The 9,169-nt window shown below is 45.5% G+C and overlaps 1 long non-coding RNA gene across 1 annotated transcript; it reads left to right on the top strand.

Moving 5' to 3' along the window:
- The first annotated feature begins 6,357 nt into the window (after positions 1-6,357).
- On the top strand, positions 6,358-7,189 carry LOC136285896 (uncharacterized). The gene is made up of 3 exons (XR_010719581.1): positions 6,358-6,404; positions 6,516-6,580; positions 7,145-7,189. It is a non-coding gene; the product is annotated as an uncharacterized lncRNA (long non-coding RNA).
- Positions 7,190-9,169: the final 1,980 nt, after the last annotated feature.

The following is a 9,169-nucleotide window of genomic DNA, read 5'->3' as shown; positions in this document are numbered from 1 at the left end:
GATAATGCATCATTCTGCACAGCAGCCTTGATCTGGAGAACATGTTTAATTTTTCTTGTTTGATTAGGGGTTTTGTTTGTTTGTTTGTTTTTCTGCCTATTAAACAAACCCAAGCCACAGCTAACTCAGGGTTGTTAGAAGACAACACAGGTCTTGGAATGCAAGCACAATATTTGTTGGCCTCTTGATAACCCACTTGGGAGCTCTCTAAACTCTCAAGTCCTCAGGCTGACCATGGGAATTTCTGAAGGTCTTAGAAGTCAGGACCAGGACTGTGGAGACATTAAACCGTCTTGACTGGAGAGTAGCAGCACTATTAGCATAACGTCTGACTGAGGCAGAGGCTTTGGTGATGTCAGTCTGCCAGGAGGCTTGTTAAATTCATTGGCCCTTGAAATGGAGAGGGGATTTATCAGATGAGACTGTAGCCGGACTGTAGCAGGGGTGAGTTACTCCACAGATAAGATTATGCACCTGTACTGTCAGCATGCCTGTAATGAGGATTTCAGTCTCCATTACTCTAGGACTGCAGTATGTTCTCTGGGTGTGTGACCCTTTAGCAGTTGTCTATGAATATGGATGGGATGGAACAAGTCTGAGGGGATTTTACCTAATGTATCTTCTTCCTTTCTATATTTAGTATTGCTAATGAACAAATTGGCAGTTCCTGCTATGAGACAACTTGTGTCATTCCCTTGGATACACCTGAACTGGCAGAGTCATGTAAGATACTTGCTATCAGAGATGATGAGGAAAATCGCTGTGGCCTGTAGCAGAATGATACCCAGTCAGTGGGATGCTGGTCTGGAGGGACAGGCCAAACGACTGGAAAATAAACACTCAAGGCAACAATGTGCTTATCTTACTTCTTAGCTGATGAGTCAACAAAAGAAGAAGCAGAACAGAAAGATGATGGTCCAACTGCAGACCAAAAGAAAATGTCTAGGCCATCTATTACAGTGCAGCTCAAAAGAGGTAATTTCAGATGGACTAAGTGGTTACCTTTGTAAGCCTCTCTGGAGTGAAACAGGTGGAAAAAAGCAGAGTGAAGTAAGCACTCACAGAAATGACATGCTTCTTATCTTTGCTAGGTATCTTCGCCGTAGCAGCAGAAGTGAAAAAGGAAGATGGTGATTCCTCCTGCAGTTCTCAGGTACCTTGTGTGAATGAGGCAGTAGGGTCCTGCTTGCTCACTGGCTTTTCTGCTCGTTTTTCTTTGATTCTTTTTCTACCACACACTTGTAACTTGGACCTTGATAACCAGGTTCTTCAGATAATCTGTACAGTGAGGGCTGGGACAAAATGAGGTTCAGATGATGTGCTGGGCCTCCTTGAGGTTGACCTCCAGGCAGGATTTCTAGTACAGCACACAGTAGTAAAACTCCCTATTCATTACAGTCCTCTGAAAACTGTGAAAGGTGACATTGTAAAGATTGCTGTTTTTCCATCACACAGCTCTCTTCCTTGAATGTAGTCAATGTCAAATAATTCCTGTTGACCTACAGTTCAGAGATTTATTTCTTCTGCCTAGGTTGTTTCTAGCTTGGGCAGGTAGACTTTGTCCCAGAGTTTGAAAGCTCTGCTCAATAGCTGAGGTTGTGTGTCTCCCTGTGGGTGACCTCCAAGTTGGATTTCTAGGACAAAGAAATAACTGTTCCTTCTAGTTACAGTTCTCTGAAGTCCTAGAAGGCTGGCCTTGTGAGAACTGCATTTTTCCTCCTCACAGATCTCTTTTGTGAATTTTCAATGTCAAATGGTTGTGTATGTCCTGCAGTTTAGGGATTTAGTTCTTTTGCCTAGGTTCTCTCAAGCTTGGGCTGGCAGACTTTGGTTTTGAAAATGCTGCTCAACAACAAGGATGTGTGCACTAGTTTTGTTTGCCCTTTTTGTTCTTCTAGTCACGTTATCCCTCTCCTTACATGTGTCAGCTGAAGCAGAAGTTTTGAGTGTGGAAGTGGGTGCAGAAACCACCTGTGCCACTTCTTACGTGTGCCTTTTAAATTACACAGACTCTTTCTGAAATTATAGAAGAATTGCTTGCCAATGAGCATAGTTGTGCTGCAGACCACAAGGGAGCGAGTGCGCGCTCTGCTGCGGTGGAGCACAACAAAGGTAATTTCAAAAGGACTACATGGCTACCTTTGTAAGCCTCAGTGAAGTGAATCAGGTTTGGAAAAGGAGAGTGACACATGTACTCAGAGCTCTGACAAGCCTCTTATCTGTTTTTCTGGGTCTTGCAACCAGCAGGCGGAGCAGGAGAAGATGATGATTCTCCCTGGGATTCTGAGGTACCTTTTCTGAAGGAGACAGTGAGGTCCCTCTGACTCACTGGTTTCTGGGCTCATTTTCCTTTGATGCTGCTTCTGCCACACACTCATGCCTTAGACCTTGACATTCTGCTGCAGACACGCTGTTCAGATGGGACTAGGACAAAGTGAGGTAAAGCTAAGGTCCTGGGCCTCCTTGCGGCTGATGGCCAACCTGGATTTGCAGTAAGGATAATGTAGTAAAACTCCGTGTTTGCTACAGTCCTATAAAAACTACGCAAGGCTGGCATTGTGAGGATTCATTTTCCATTCCAACATCTCTCTTCTGTACATGCAGTTAACATTGTCTGGGTTTCCATATGACCTACAGTCTATAGATTTACTTCTTTTGCCTACATTCTCTGTGGCATGGGCAGGTGTACGTGGTCCCATTTTGAAAACCCTGCTCAATAGATGTGCTGAATGCGCTTGCTATGCTTGCCCTTTTTGTTCTTTCCATCATCTCAACCCTCTCTTGATAGGCCTCTTGGCTGAAGCAGAAGCTTTGAGGGTGGAAGGTGGTGTGGAAGCAGCCTGTGCTAATTTTCACATATGTCTTTTAAATCTCACAGTCTGATTGTGAAGGTGAATGCAAAGTGTCAGCTGCTGTCCAGCTTCCTGCTGCAAACAGCAACAGGTGGGATGCACACTCTGCTGCAGTGGAGTGCAGGAAAGGTAATTTCAGAGGTGACTAAGTGGTTGTAAGCCTCTCTGGAGTGAAACAGGTGGAAAAAAGCAGAGTGAAATAAACACTCACAGAAATGACATGCTTCTTATCTTTGCTAGATACCTTGCCAGCAGCAGCCGGAGAAGTGAAAAAAGAAGATAATGTTTCCTCCTGGGGTTCTGAGGTACCTTGTGTGAGGGAGGCAGTGGGGTCCCTCTGACTCACCTACTTCTGGGCTTGTCCTGCTTTGATGCTGCTTCTGCCACACCCTCCTTTCTTGGACATTAATCAGTTGCTGCTTCAGATAATCTCTGAGACTAAGTGAGGTGCAACTAATGTGTGTCTCCCTGTGGGTGACCTCCAAGTTGGATTTCTAGGACAAAGAAGTAACTGTTCCTTCTAGTTACAGTTCTCTGAAGTCCTAGAAGGCTGGCCTTGTGAGAACTGCATTTTTCCTCCTCACAGATCTCTTTTGTGAATTTTCAATGTCAAATGGTTGTGTATGTCCTGCAGTTTAGGGATTTAGTTCTTTTGCCTAGGTTCTCTCAAGCTTGGGCTGGCAGACTTTGGTTTTGAAAATGCTGCTCAACAACAAGGATGTGTGCACTGGTTTTGTTTGCCCTTTTTGTTCTTCTAGTCACGTTATCCCTCTCCTTACATGTGTCAGCTGAAGCAGAAGTTTTGAGTGTGGAAGTGGGTGCAGAAACCACCTGTGCCACTTCTTACGTGTGCCTTTTAAATTACACAGACTCTGTCTGAAATTATAGAAGAATTGCTTGCCAGTGATCATAGTTGTGCTGCAGACCACAAGGGAGCGAGTGCGCGCTCTGCTGCGGTGGAGCACAACAAAGGTAATTTCAAAAGGACTACATGGCTACCTTTGTAAGCCTCAGTGAAGTGAATCAGGTTTGGAAAAGGAGAGTGACACATGTACTCAGAGCTCTGACAAGCCTCTTATCTGTTTTTCTGGGTCTTGCAACCAGCAGGCGGAGCAGGAGAAGATGATGATTCTCCCTGGGATTCTGAGGTACCTTTTCTGAAGGAGACAGTGAGGTCCCTCTGACTCACTGGTTTCTGGGCTCATTTTCCTTTGATGCTGCTTCTGCCACACACTCATGCCTTAGACCTTGACATTCTGCTGCAGACACGCTGTTCAGATGGGACTAGGACAAAGTGAGGTAAAGCTAAGGTCCTGGGCCTCCTTGCGGCTGATGGCCAACCTGGATTTGCAGTAAGGATAATGTAGTAAAACTCCGTGTTTGCTACAGTCCTATAAAAACTACGCAAGGCTGGCATTGTGAGGATTCATTTTCCATTCCAACATCTCTCTTCTGTACATGCAGTTACCATTGTCTGGGTTTCCATATGACCTACAGTCTATAGATTTACTTCTTTTGCCTACATTCTCTGTGGCATGGGCAGGTGTACGTGGTCCCATTTTGAAAACCCTGCTCAATAGATGTGCTGAATGCGCTTGCTATGCTTGCCCTTTTTGTTCTTTCCATCATCTCAACCCTCTCTTGATAGGCCTCTTGGCTGAAGCAGAAGCTTTGAGGGTGGAAGGTGGTGTGGAAGCAGCCTGTGCTAATTTTCGCATATGTCTTTTAAATCTCACAGTCTGATTGTGAAGGTGAATGCAAAGTGTCGGCTGCTGTCCAGCTTCCTGCTGTAAACAGCAACAGGTGGGATGCACACTCTGCTGCAGTGGAGTGCAGGAAAGGTAATTTCAGAGGTGACTAAGTGGTTGTAAGCCTCTCTGGAGTGAAACAGGTGGAAAAAAGCAGCGTGAAATAAACACTCACAGAAATGACATGCTTCTTATCTTTGCTAGATACCTTGCCAGCAGCAGCCAGAGAAGTGAAAAAAGAAGATAATGTTTCCTTCCGGGGTTCTGAGGTACCTTGTGTGAGGGAGGCAGTGGGGTCCCTCTGACTCACCTACTTCTGGGCTTGTCCTGCTTTGATGCTGCTTCTGCCACACCCTCCTTTCTTGGACATTAATCAGTTGCTGCTTCAGATAATCTCTGAGACTAAGTGAGGTGCAACTAATGTGTGTCTCCCTGTGGGTGACCTCCAAGTTGGATTTCTAGGACAAAGAAGTAACTGTTCCTTCTAGTTACAGTTCTCTGAAGTCCTAGAAGGCAGGCCTTGTGAGAACTGCATTTTTCCTCCTCACAGATCTCTTTTGTGAATTTTCAATGTCAAATGGTTGTGTATGTCCTGCAGTTTAGGGATTTAGTTCTTTTGCCTAGGTTCTCTCAAGCTTGGGTGGCAGACTTTGGTTTTGAAAATGCTGCTCAACAACAAGGATGTGTGCACTAGTTTTGTTTGCCCTTTTTGTTCTTCTAGTCACGTTATCCCTCTCCTTACATGTGTCAGCTGAAGCAGAAGTTTTGAGTGTGGAAGTGGGTGCAGAAACCACCTGTGCCACTTCTTACATGTGCCTTTTAAATTACACAGACTCTTTCTGAAATTATGGAAGAATTGCTTGCCAATGAGCATAGTTGTGCTGCAGACCACAAGGGAGCGAGTGCGCGCTCTGCTGCGGTGGAGCACAACAAAGGTAATTTCAAAAGGACTACATGGCTACCTTTGTAAGCCTCAGTGAAGTGAATCAGGTTTGGAAAAGGAGAGTGACACATGTACTCAGAGCTCTGACAAGCCTCTTATCTGTTTTTCTGGGTCTTGCAACCAGCAGGCGGAGCAGGAGAAGATGATGATTCTCCCTGGGATTCTGAGGTACCTTTTCTGAAGGAGACAGTGAGGTCCCTCTGACTCACTGGTTTCTGGGCTCATTTTCCTTTGATGCTGCTTCTGCCACACACTCATGCCTTAGACCTTGACATTCTGCTGCAGACACGCTGTTCAGATGGGACTAGGACAAAGTGAGGTAAAGCTAAGGTCCTGGGCCTCCTTGCGGCTGATGGCCAACCTGGATTTGCAGTAAGGATAATGTAGTAAAACTCCGTGTTTGCTACAGTCCTATAAAAACTACGCAAGGCTGGCATTGTGAAGATTCATTTTCCATTCCAACATCTCTCTTCTGTACATGCAGTTACCATTGTCTGGGTTTCCATATGACCTACAGTCTATAGATTTACTTCTTTTGCCTACATTCTCTGTGGCATGGGCAGGTGTACGTGGTCCCATTTTGAAAACCCTGCTCAATAGATGTGCTGAATGCGCTTGCTATGCTTGCCCTTTTTGTTCTTTCCATCATCTCAACCCTCTCTTGATAGGCCTCTTGGCTGAAGCAGAAGCTTTGAGGGTGGAAGGTGGTGTGGAAGCAGCCTGTGCTAATTTTCGCATATGTCTTTTAAATCTCACAGTCTGATTGTGAAGGTGAATGCAAAGTGTCGGCTGCTGTCCAGCTTCCTGCTGCAAACAGCAACAGGTGGGATGCACACTCTGCTGCAGTGGAGTGCAGGAAAGGTAATTTCAGAGGTGACTAAGTGGTTGTAAGCCTCTCTGGAGTGAAACAGGTGGAAAAAAGCAGCGTGAAATAAACACTCACAGAAATGACATGCTTCTTATCTTTGCTAGATACCTTGCCAGCAGCAGCCAGAGAAGTGAAAAAAGAAGATAATGTTTCCTTCCGGGGTTCTGAGGTACCTTGTGTGAGGGAGGCAGTGGGGTCCCTCTGACTCACCTACTTCTGGGCTTGTCCTGCTTTGATGCTGCTTCTGCCACACCCTCCTTTCTTGGACATTAATCAGTTGCTGCTTCAGATAATCTCTGAGACTAAGTGAGGTGCAACTAATGTGTGTCTCCCTGTGGGTGACCTCCAAGTTGGATTTCTAGGACAAAGAAGTAACTGTTCCTTCTAGTTACAGTTCTCTGAAGTCCTAGAAGGCAGGCCTTGTGAGAACTGCATTTTTCCTCCTCACAGATCTCTTTTGTGAATTTTCAATGTCAAATGGTTGTGTATGTCCTGCAGTTTAGGGATTTAGTTCTTTTGCCTAGGTTCTCTCAAGCTTGGGCTGGCAGACTTTGGTTTTGAAAATGCTGCTCAACAACAAGGATGTGTGCACTAGTTTTGTTTGCCCTTTTTGTTCTTCTAGTCACGTTATCCCTCTCCTTACATGTGTCAGCTGAAGCAGAAGTTTTGAGTGTGGAAGTGGGTGCAGAAACCACCTGTGCCACTTCTTACATGTGCCTTTTAAATTACACAGACTCTTTCTGAAATTATGGAAGAATTGCTTGCCAATGAGCATAGTTGTGCTGCAGACCACAAGGGAGCGAGTGCGCGCTCTGCTGCGGTGGAGCACAACAAAGGTAATTTCAAAAGGACTACATGGCTACCTTTGTAAGCCTCAGTGAAGTGAATCAGGTTTGGAAAAGGAGAGTGACACATGTACTCAGAGCTCTGACAAGCCTCTTATCTGTTTTTCTGGGTCTTGCAACCAGCAGGCGGAGCAGGAGAAGATGATGATTCTCCCTGGGATTCTGAGGTACCTTTTCTGAAGGAGACAGTGAGGTCCCTCTGACTCACTGGTTTCTGGGCTCATTTTCCTTTGATGCTGCTTCTGCCACACACTCATGCCTTAGACCTTGACATTCTGCTGCAGACACGCTGTTCAGATGGGACTAGGACAAAGTGAGGTAAAGCTAAGGTCCTGGGCCTCCTTGCGGCTGATGGCCAACCTGGATTTGCAGTAAGGATAATGTAGTAAAACTCCGTGTTTGCTACAGTCCTATAAAAACTACGCAAGGCTGGCATTGTGAAGATTCATTTTCCATTCCAACATCTCTCTTCTGTACATGCAGTTAATATTGTCTGGGTTTCCATATGACCTACAGTCTATAGATTTACTTCTTTTGCCTACATTCTCTGTGGCATGGGCAGGTGTACGTGGTCCCATTTTGAAAACCCTGCTCAATAGATGTGCTGAATGCGCTTGCTATGCTTGCCCTTTTTGTTCTTTCCATCATCTCAACCCTCTCTTGATAGGCCTCTTGGCTGAAGCAGAAGCTTTGAGGGTGGAAGGTGGTGTGGAAGCAGCCTGTGCTAATTTTCGCATATGTCTTTTAAATCTCACAGTCTGATTGTGAAGGTGAATGCAAAGTGTCGGCTGCTGTCCAGCTTCCTGCTGCAAACAGCAACAGGTGGGATGCACACTCTGCTGCAGTGGAGTGCAGGAAAGGTAATTTCAGAGGTGACTAAGTGGTTGTAAGCCTCTCTGGAGTGAAACAGGTGGAAAAAAGCAGCGTGAAATAAACACTCACAGAAATGACATGCTTCTTATCTTTGCTAGATACCTTGCCAGCAGCAGCCAGAGAAGTGAAAAAAGAAGATAATGTTTCCTTCCGGGGTTCTGAGGTACCTTGTGTGAGGGAGGCAGTGGGGTCCCTCTGACTCACCTACTTCTGGGCTTGTCCTGCTTTGATGCTGCTTCTGCCACACCCTCCTTTCTTGGACATTAATCAGTTGCTGCTTCAGATAATCTCTGAGACTAAGTGAGGTGCAACTAATGTGTGTCTCCCTGTGGGTGACCTCCAAGTTGGATTTCTAGGACAAAGAAGTAACTGTTCCTTCTAGTTACAGTTCTCTGAAGTCCTAGAAGGCAGGCCTTGTGAGAACTGCATTTTTCCTCCTCACAGATCTCTTTTGTGAATTTTCAATGTCAAATGGTTGTGTATGTCCTGCAGTTTAGGGATTTAGTTCTTTTGCCTAGGTTCTCTCAAGCTTGGGTGGCAGACTTTGGTTTTGAAAATGCTGCTCAACAACAAGGATGTGTGCACTAGTTTTGTTTGCCCTTTTTGTTCTTCTAGTCACGTTATCCCTCTCCTTACATGTGTCAGCTGAAGCAGAAGTTTTGAGTGTGGAAGTGGGTGCAGAAACCACCTGTGCCACTTCTTACATGTGCCTTTTAAATTACACAGACTCTTTCTGAAATTATGGAAGAATTGCTTGCCAATGAGCATAGTTGTGCTGCAGACCACAAGGGAGCGAGTGCGCGCTCTGCTGCGGTGGAGCACAACAAAGGTAATTTCAAAAGGACTACATGGCTACCTTTGTAAGCCTCAGTGAAGTGAATCAGGTTTGGAAAAGGAGAGTGACACATGTACTCAGAGCTCTGACAAGCCTCTTATCTGTTTTTCTGGGTCTTGCAACCAGCAGGCGGAGCAGGAGAAGATGATGATTCTCCCTGGGATTCTGAGGTACCTTTTCTGAAGGAGACAGTGAGGTCCCTCTG

This window comes from Chamaea fasciata, unplaced genomic scaffold, assembly GCF_029207755.1.
Source record: "Chamaea fasciata isolate MVZ Bird 193981 ecotype frontalis unplaced genomic scaffold, bChaFas1.0.hap1 SCAF_2, whole genome shotgun sequence".
NCBI classification, from domain to species: Eukaryota; Metazoa; Chordata; class Aves; order Passeriformes; family Sylviidae; genus Chamaea; species Chamaea fasciata.
This window is presented reverse-complemented; position numbering and strand designations above follow the sequence as displayed.